The 10,425-nt window shown below is 40.9% G+C and overlaps 1 non-coding gene across 1 annotated transcript; it reads left to right on the top strand.

The window, feature by feature from the left end:
• The first annotated feature begins 7,827 nt into the window (after window positions 1-7,827).
• TRNAG-CCC lies at window positions 7,828-7,900 on the top strand. Its single transcript has one exon. It is a non-coding gene; the product is annotated as a tRNA-Gly (tRNA).
• Window positions 7,901-10,425: the final 2,525 nt, after the last annotated feature.

The raw sequence follows: 10,425 nt of genomic DNA, 5'->3' as shown, positions 1-10,425 counted from the left end.
TTCCTGGACCAGGGATCGAACCTGTGACCCACGAATTGGCAGGCAGATTCTTCACCATGGACCACCAGGGAAGTCCTGTCCCTACATTTAACTTTAAATCATTAAAATTAAATAAAAAATTTAAGTTCAATTTCTCAGTGCTCTTTGAGTGCTCAGGTAACCCCCTGTGGCCCTTGTATGAACAGACATAAAACTTCCCATTATTACAGCTGTCAGTGGACATAAGCAATAAACAAACTGTAATAGGAATAGACAATTTGAGTTTTTGTTTGAGCCAAGCAGAGCAATAACCCAGGAGACACAGATTCCAGAAGCACTTGAATTGTGTTCCGCTAGACTACAAAATGAGGGAGGCTTGTAAAAGCAAAAAACCACAAAATTACATAAATTGTTTGTCAAGAGTCAGGACTGGAGCTGGCGAGAAGTAAGGGTGCTGTTTAAGCAAGGATTGGTTGGGATCCAAAGTGGGTTGCTTAGCTACAAACTGGAGTTCTTGAGACCATAAGGTTGCAGCTGGCAGCTGCTAGTGGATATTGTTTTGAAAATAGCTGGAGGTATCCTCAAATCCGGTACAGTTCAAAAAATGCAAGTTCTCAAGTGATGCAGGAATGTGAAACCACATCCGCAGTGGCCACTCAGCTCCATTTTTAATGACTGAACCACAGTTACGCCATTTGAATTTTTAAATGCGTTTTCTTTCATGGTTAAAACAGATGAACTTCTTCTGATACGCCACAAAACTTGCTGTTCTAACTAGCATAAAATTTAAGTTAGCTTGGGAATTCCCTGGTGGTCCAGTGGTTAGGACTCTGTGCTATCACTGCTGAAGGTCTGGGTTCGATACCCGGTGGGGAACTAAGATCCCACAAGTTGAGCAGCGAGGCCGAAAAAAGAGAAAGTTTGTTAGCTCATATATAAGCCAGAATGAGTTCCCTGAATCTCAACATGTGAAAATTTCTTCTGTCACAGCACTGGACCCTAGTGGGTAAGATGGAAAAGGTGTATAATTTCAGTCCCCACGGCAGAGGTGATGTTGATGAGCACTGGGGCCCGGTTAGAGGGTGTGTTAGCAACAGACTGGGGAAAAATTTAGCCAGTTGGACATTTCCTCTCCTCACTCTTAGCTTTAATCTTTATTATTTTTTTTTCCAGGCTTTTTTCATCTGCCCCCATATGCCTGTTATTTTTTCCTACCCTCCACCCTCCCTCTGACATGTCTATCATCAGCATAAACTCAGTTGTTAGTCTATTGTAATTCTAATTGCTTTGATCCATATCATGATGAATTTCCAGTGGGCTGAATTAGAATTATTTTTGTGCTAGAATCGTGCCTCTCCTTGGTTTGCTTTAGGTTGCATGCGTGCTAAGTCACTTAATTCGTGTCCATCTCTGTGTGACTTTAGGGTCCTCTGTTCATGGAATTCTCCAGGCAAGAATACTGGAGTGGGTTGCCATGCCCCTTCCAGGGGATCTTCCTGACCCAGGGATCAAACTCCTGCATTGGCAGGCCGGTTCTTTTCCACTAGCACCACCTGGGAAGCCCTTCTTTAGGTCGGGTAAAGGAGGAAGATGAATGTGGAGTTTGAGGTGGAAAGATCTAGTTTGTATTCTATGTTTATTACCTATGTGGATTTGGGCAGGTGACTTTACCTCTGTGAGTCACTGTGTCTCATTTTGTAAAATGAAGATCATCACATGTGCTTCCTAGGGGTTAAAGTGAAAGTCGCTCAGTCGTGTCTGACTCTTTACAGTCCATGGAATTCTCCAGGCCAGAATACTGGAGCGGGTAGCCTATCCCTTCTCCAGTGGATCTTTCCGACCCAGGAATCAAACCAGGGTCTTCTGCATTGCAGCCAGATTCTTTACCAATTGAGCTATCAGGGAAGCCCTCTTAGGGTTAGCATGAAAATAGTGAAGATTAGGTCTGTAACAGCCCTAGGTGGGTAGAACATTTAATGACTGGTAGCTGCTGTCATTTGCAGACGCTTTGCTTTCTGTGTTCTGCACTTGTAATTCTTCAAGGCGATACAAACATCATGTGGCCCAGAATGCCACATTCAGAAGCAAGATCTGGGGTTTCAAGTCACTGGATTAGAAATTTACAAGGTGGGACTTCCTTGGTGGTGGTTAATACTCGGAGCTTCCACTGCAAGGGATGGAGGTTCGATCCCTGATTGGGGAAGTTCCACATGCCAGAAAAAACAAAAACAAAAAAGAAATTTATAAAGTGGGAGTTTACAAGTGCCATCAGGAATCACGGCCATGGATTGAAACCCAAGTTGGAGTTTGTGGGCTTTATTTACTTACTACCTTGTTAGTTTATATGAAAAATCTTACAGTGTGACTTCAATGAATGAAAAAAAGTGAAAGATGCTCAGTCATGTCTTTGTCCACCCCATGGACTGTAGCCTGCCAGACTTCTCTGTCCCTGGGATTTCCCAGGTAAGAATACTGGAGTGGGTTGCCATTTCCTTCTCCAAGGGATCTTCCTGACCCAGGGATCCAACCTGAGTCTCTTGCATTATAGGCAGACTTTTTAACTATCTGAGCCCCCAGGGAAGACCGTGACTTCAATAAGAACACACTTAAATGTGGTTGTTAGGAAAAAATCTGATATGATGTGCTCTAGCATATAATTAAAGAAAATCCAGAATATCCCAGTCCCTGCTTTTGAAAAAACAATTGTCAAGCCCTTGCAAGGCAATCTCTAGATTCCACCCTGTCCAACAGAACCTCCAGTGACCATGGAAATGGTCTGTAGCGTATGTTGTGCCTTGTGGTAATGATGAGCTGCATGTTTAAAGGCGGTGAACGAGAGACATCAAAGTTTTTTGTTTAATTTGAATTAAATTTAACCAGCCACTGTGGCTTATGACTGACTACCATGCTGGACAGCGAAGCTTTCGTTCGACAGCCTGAGTGCTGGTGAAAGTAGGAGGCTTGTTCTTGTAACCGGGTTGGATGAGCAAACAGTGGTTCCTGGTTTGGGATCTAAGCACTGACATCATTTCTCCCTGATTATGCAAGTCTGTTCTTGAGAACTAGTCTCTGCTTTCAGAATCAGCCTGGCCACGCACTGGCCATTTAGTTTCTCTGAGCCTTGGTTACCCAATCTGTCAAATGAGGGATAATCATATTCCTTTTGCAAGGCCTTTTGTGAAGGCAGCCTAAAATTCTAAGCCAGCCCCACCTTTTCTTGGCTGCGTGACCTTGGGCACATTACTTAAACTTTTTTAGCTTCAGTATCATTACCTTTAAGATGGGAGTGAATGTTACCTTCCTCCTAAGATTGTTGTGAGGATTAAGCAGTATTTGTTAAGTACTTAGAACAGTGCCCAGGGCATGATACAACCTATATATGTATTTGCTCTTATACTAATAATATGCTTGTGGACAAAATTTGTAGGTCAGGAAATCAATTTAGTAAGTCTCCACCAGTGCTTTTGGAGTCTGTTTCTTTTCTGTGTGTCTTAGAATTTCTTTTTCCTGTGTTATGTTAACCATTTATAAAACCATATTTGATATTACCTTTTTTTAAAAAACTGAAGTTGATATACAACATTTCAGGTGTACTTCTTGTTTTCAGATTATTTTCCATTATAGGTTATTACAAGATAGTGAATATAGTTCTCTATGCTGTACAGTAGGTCCTTGTTGTTTATATTTTATATATAATAGTGTGTATCTGTTAATCCCAAATTCCCAATTTATCCCTCCCCCCATCCCCTTTGGTAACCATAAGCTTGTTTCCTGTGTCTGTGTGTCTGTTTCTGTTTTATAAATTTATCTGTATTAGTTTTTAGATTCCACATAAAAGTGATATCATATAATATTTGTCTTTGTCTGGCTTACTTCACTTAATATGATAATCCATTCACTGTTATACTTTTAAAAATTTATTGAGGTATATTTGATTTATGTGTTATATCTTTTTAAGCAAGACTATGTTTTGTTTCATGATGCATTTATTTCAGTTTCACAAATATGTTTTGTACTGTTTTTGGTGTCAAATACATTTCTTACCCCAATGTGTTCAAACAAATTTCAAAAGCACTGCTTTGATATTTTTAAACTGGAAAGATCTCACAGTTGCTGAAAAGTTGCAACTTTTATTTTTATTTTTCCTAAACCTATAAGAATGAGTTGCCAAACTTATGCTCTGACACTTACAGATATTTAATGTGTTTCCGACAGACAGGATCATCTCTTACATAACCAAAGTATAACCTCAGAAATAAAAACGTATTAGCAGTGATGAATTACTACCATCTAATCTTCATGCTGGGATGTCCCAGGTGGCTCAGTAGTAAAGAACCTGCCTTCCAATGCAGGAGACATAAGAGACTCAGGTTCTATCCCTGGGTCAGGAAGATCCCCTGGAGAAGGAGATGGCACCCCACTCCAGTATTCTTGCCTGGAAAATCCCATGGACAGAGGAGTCTGGTGGGCTACAGTCCATGGGGTCACAAAGAGTCAGACACGACTGACCGACTGAGCAGTAATTTTCATGTCCCATTCAAGTGTCCCCCGTTGTCCCAGTAATGGTGTTTGCAGCAGAGGTCCCACTATAGACTCCTGCAGTGCATTTTGTTATCATGTCTCTTTTGCTTCCTTTAGTCTGGAAAATTTTTTCATTCTTTCCTTGACCTCCGTGACGCTTGTGAACATTACAAGGCCAGTTTTGGCTAGGATGTCCACAAATTTGTGTTCATCTGATATCTTCTCCTGATCAGATTCTAGTCACGCGTTTCCAGCAGGAGGATCACAGAAGTGATGTTAGGATCTTACATCCATCAGGATGTTGATGCCAAGGTGGAGCCTTTCAGCCTTCTCCACTGTAAAGTTACTCTTTTCCTCTTCGTGATTAACGTGTTTTCCAGGAAGGTCTTTCGGGGTCATGTAAATACCCTGTTCCTTGTCAAAACTCTCTATGTATTCATTTATTTAGCCATATCAGGATAAACTCATAGTGTCAAAGGACTGTAATCTATTACAATCACTGTTTATTTTGATGTTCCAGTTGTTTCCAATTTGACCTGTGGAAGCCCTTTCCAGCTGGTCCCAGGTCATTTTGGCCTGTTCCTGTCATCCTGTTTTCTTCTTTTTTTCATTTTAGAAGCTAAGTGATTTAAAAAAAAAATGTTTGTTTTTTTTTTATTGGAGTAGAGTTGGTTTACACTGCTGTGTTAATTTCAGGTATAAAGCAAAATGAATCAGTTATACACACATATGAGTGCATCCATTTACTAATATATATATATATATATATATATACACACACACATGAGTGTCTACATTTACTTATATATATATACACACACATATATTGGGCTTCCCTGGTGGCTCAGTGGTAAAGAATCCATCTGCAGTGCAGGAGATGCAAGAGATGTGGGTTCAATCCCTGGGTTGGGAAGATGCCCTGGAGGAGGGCATGGCAACCCCCTTCAGTATTCTTGGCTGCAGAATCTCATGGACAGAGGAGCCTGGTGGGCTACAGTCCATGGGGTCCCAAAGAGTCAGACATGACTGAAGCGACAGAGCACGCACATACACATATGTATATATACACATTTATATGTATATATGTACATATATTAATAAATGTATGCCTATAGATCCCCTGGAGAAGGGAAAGGCTACCCACTCCGGTATTCTGGCCTGGAGAATTCCATGGACTGTATAGTCCATGGGGTCGCAAAGAGTCGGACACGCCTGAGTGAGTTTCACTTCATTTCATACATGCCTATGTACACACACACACACGCACACACACTCTTTTTTAGAATCTTTTCCCGTATAGACCATCAGAGTGCTGAATAGAGTTCCCTGTGCTAAACAGTAGGTCCTTGTTAGTTATCTATTTTGTGTATCCCATCATTCTTTACACGTTCTTTTGCTTCCTGGCACAGCAGGGAATGGCAATCCACTCCAGTATTCTTACCTGGAAAATCCCACGGACACAGGAGCCTGGAACGTTACAGTCTATGGGGTAGCAAGAGTCGGACACGACTGAGCGACTAAGCGTACACACACACAGCACGCCAATATAGGCTCGCCTTATGTTTGCTCTGTCCCAGTTCTAGATGTGGTCTTTATTCCGAGAAGCCCTGATCTATTTCACTGGAGAGTGACATTTAGAGACCAAGAGTTTGAAGTTACATGTGGTCACTGCTATTGGCTCTTACTGCATCCAGGCCCTCAGTGGGCAGAGGTAGGGAATGTGTGTGTGTGTGTGTAGATATAGGTTACGGCGGCATTCTTACATGAACCATTTAAAGAGATAGAGGAAAACAACAGAATGGGAAAGACTAGACATCTCAAGAAAATTGCAGATATCAAGGGAACATTTCATGCAAGAATGGGCATGATAAAGGAAAAAAAAATGATAAGGACCTAATAGAAGTAGATGAGATTAAGCAGAGGTGAAAACAACACAAAGAACTATACAAAAAAGTATTGATGGCCTAGATAACCACAATGGTATGGTCACTCACCTAGAGCCAGACATCCTGGAGTGTGAAGTCAAGTGAGTCTTAGGAAGCATTACTGCAAACAAAGCTAGTGGAGATGATAGAATTCCAGCTGAGCCATTTAAAATCCTAAAAGATAATGCTGTGAAAGTGCTGCACTCAATATGTTAGCAAATTTGGAAAACTCAGCAGTGGCCACAGGACTGGGAAAGGTCAGTTTTCGTTCTCGTCCCAAAGAAGGGCAATGCCAAATTATGTTCAAACGACTGTACAATTGTGCTTATTTCACATGGTAGCGAGGTTATGCTCAAAATCCTTCAAGTTAGGCTTCAGCAGTACATGAACCAAGAACTTCCAGGCATACATGCTGGGTTTAGAAAAGGCAGAGGAACCAGAGATTTACATCTATATTTCTTTAAAAAAATGTTAACTTAAAACATACAGATATGGGTTTCTTTATTCAATCTTTGATGAGAAGCCTAGGCTTTTCTTTTTGAAAATTTTTATTGAAATAAAATTAATTTACAATAGTGTACAGCAAAGTGATTCATATATACATACATGTGTTTATATATATAAACAAATATATATATATATACTTTTATATATTCTTTTCTACTATAGGTTATTACAAGATATTGAATATAGTTCCCTGTGATTTACAGTAGGTCCTTATGGGTTATCTACTCCATATATAATAGTGTGTATATTTTAATCTCAAACTCCTAATTTATCCCCTCCCCTCCCCCACTTTCCCCTTTGATAACCACATGTTTGTTGTCTATGTCTCTGAGTCTATTTCTGTTTGGCAAATAAGTTCTCATCTGTATCATTTTTTAAGGCTTCACATATAAATGATAACATATAATATTTGTCTTTCTCTGTCTGCCTTGCTTTACTCAGTATGATAATCTCTAGGGCCATCCATGTTGCTGAAAATGGCATTACTTCATTCTTTTTTATGGTTGAGTAATATTCCACCCATATTTATTTCTACACCTGTCTTTCTATATTGAAAGTCAGGAGTTTACACTATCTCCAATTCCAACCCAGCACTATGGGGCTCATCCTGGGTTTCCCCATTTACATCATTGTAGCTTACTTTTCTGGCGGTGAAAAATCTGGCTCCTGGTGCTCTTGATATATTTCCCTATTTGCTGGATCCTCCTGAGAGTAACCAGTCTCCTATGACTGCCGCTGCCTGCTCCTCTGGGCCCTGGGCCAGATTCCCTATTCCATTTGAGCCCAGACACCCTATTCCTGGCTACTCCAACCCCTCTTCCAGACAACTACTTGCTTGTGCTGAGGAAGGGAAAGGAAAGGAAGAGATCGATGGGTTTAAAATAGAATAGGGACTTCCCTGGTGGTCCAGTGGCTAGGACTCCGCACTCCCAATGCAGGGGGCCTGGGTTCGATCCCTAGTCAGGGAACTAGTTCCCACAGGCCTCAACTAAGAGTTTGCATGCCCCAACTAAAGATCCTGTGTGCCGCAACGAAGACCTGGAGCAGCTAAATAAGTATTTTTAAAAACTTCCTTTCCTTATAAAATAAATAGATTATTGTTTCGCTCTTCCAATTTCTACTTAGAAGCTCCTAGCTATTCTTTCCTTTCCCTTTCTGTTTCTTGTTATTAATACTAGGTTGCACGTAAGTTAAGTGTTCTTTTACTGAACTGGACATAACTTAAAAATCTTTTTAGGAAAAAAAAAATCTTCTTAGTGTGATGCTCACTGTAACAGAAGTCAGAGAAAAAAGGAAAAGGAGGAGAAAGAGGAAGAAGATGAAGAGCAGCAGAATCTAGTTACATAAACAACAGGGGGAAATGACACAGCCTGTGTGTGTGCTGTGCGCGTGCTCAGTCGTGTCCTACTCTGAAACCCCCTGGGCTGCAGCCCACCAGGCTCCTCTGTCCATGGGATTTTCCAGGCAAGAATACTGGTATGGGTTGCCATTTCCTTCTCCAGGGAATGTTCCTGACCAAGGGATCAAACCCATGTCTCCTGCACTGGCAGGCAGAGTCTTTACCCCTGAACCACCTGGGAAGCCCCGACATCATCTCATCCCTGTATTTTTCCCAAGGTTGGACCTTTGAGGTCCCCGTTTGTGCTTGAGAAATGGATTTCAACATCAGGCAGGGCTTTTTGGGGTGAGGTGGGTGTGACGGGGATAGAGGGAGAGACTGCCCGAACTGGTCTTGCTGGTTTCTCTTCTTCTCAAGTTTGTGTTTTTAATGAAGGGTTCATTTAATGTCAGTTACATAAATGATACACGAATACCTTCTTGCTGTAAAAACATTCAAACAATGTATAGAGAGAGCAAAAATCCCTTTTGAGAAACGGTCAGTCAACCAGTGACAGAGGGAAGAATTTGGAAGGCAATGTGAAAATGTTTTTCAAAATGACGAATGCCCATCACTTTTGACTTGGCAGTTCCCCTCCTAGGAATTTATCTTACAGGCATAGATCATGTGGCCAGCACGAGGTCTGCCCAAGTGATATTAATTACAGTAATGTTTGTAGTGGCAAAAACTAGGAATCTCCTAAGTGTTTATTAAGAGGGGGCTGGTTAAGTTAATTATGGTACATTCAGACCATTTGATGCTCTAAGGGCATTAAAAAAAAAATGAGGCACATATAGACTTTTGTAAGAAATTAAAACTGTGTATAGAATAATAATGCAAATATTAAAATAGAGTCCATGGCTAAAGGGGGAAAAAAAACACAAGGCACATCCTATGTATTAGTCTGGAGAGACCTTGAAGATAATCTCAAGTTAAAAATTAAAGTAAGATGCAGAATTGTGTGCCACCGTGGTGTTAAATGGGTTTCCCAGGTGGCACAGTGGTAAACAATCCACCTGCCAATGCAGTAGACTCTGGTTCGATCCCTGGGTCAGGAAGATCCCCTGGAGGAAGAAATGGCAACCCACTCCAGTATTCTTGCCTGGAAAATCCCATGGGCAGCAGAGCTTGATGGGCTACAGTCCATGGGATCACAAAGATTCGGACACGACTGAGCACTCACACATCGTGTTAAAAAAACGATCCATGTGTGAACACTTGTATATGCCTAAAACACCTCAGGAAATTCACACAAGGCAATAACTAGTTTTGGAATGAGCGTGGGAGATTTTCCCATCCTTCCTGATGCATCCTTTCTATCCTTCCTGTGTCTTTTCTGAGCCTCAGTTTCCCCGTTTGGAAAGGAAGGGTCATGACAAGGGACACTGGAGTTCTTTTTCTGGAGTTGGCACAGAATGGCTCTTAGTGAGAGGACTTGTCACCCCCCTACCTCCACCCCCCAGTCTGGGGCTTCATAGAGAACTCACTGCAACTTTCTGCTTTATCTGGTGATAAAGAGACACCTGCACCTCACTGTTTATAGTATCATTATTTCCAGTAATGCCAAGGCATGGAAGCAACTTAAGTGCCTATTAACAGGTGAACGGATAAAGAAGATGTGGAATATATTGGAATATTACTCAGCCATAAAAAAGAATGAACTATGCCATTTGCAGCGGTATGGATGAACCTAGAGATTATCATAAGTGAAGCATATCAGACAGAGGCAAATATTATATGATTTCACTTAAATGTGGAATCTAAACTGTGACACAAATGAACTTATTTATGCAATAGAAACAGATTCAGATATAGAAAGCAAACTTATGGTTACCAAAGGTGGGGGAAGGGTAAATTGGGAATATCGATTAACAGACACAGCCTACTATACATAAAATAGATAACAAGAATTTTACTGTCTAGCATGGGGAACCATATTCAGTATCTTGTACTAAAATTGAATGGAAAAGAATAGAAAAAAAGAATATATGTGTGTGTATAATGGAATCACTTTGCTGCATACATGGAAATAACATAGTGTGTGAATCAACTATACTTCAAAAAAAAAGTCAGTAGCATTTGCAGCTATCAGTCTGCAGTCAGATGCACAAGGGG

This window comes from Cervus canadensis, chromosome 18 (assembly GCF_019320065.1).
Source record: "Cervus canadensis isolate Bull #8, Minnesota chromosome 18, ASM1932006v1, whole genome shotgun sequence".
Taxonomy (NCBI): Eukaryota; Metazoa; Chordata; class Mammalia; order Artiodactyla; family Cervidae; genus Cervus; species Cervus canadensis.
The sequence above is the reverse complement of the archived record's forward strand: the minus strand, read 5'-3'. Positions and strand labels throughout refer to the sequence as shown.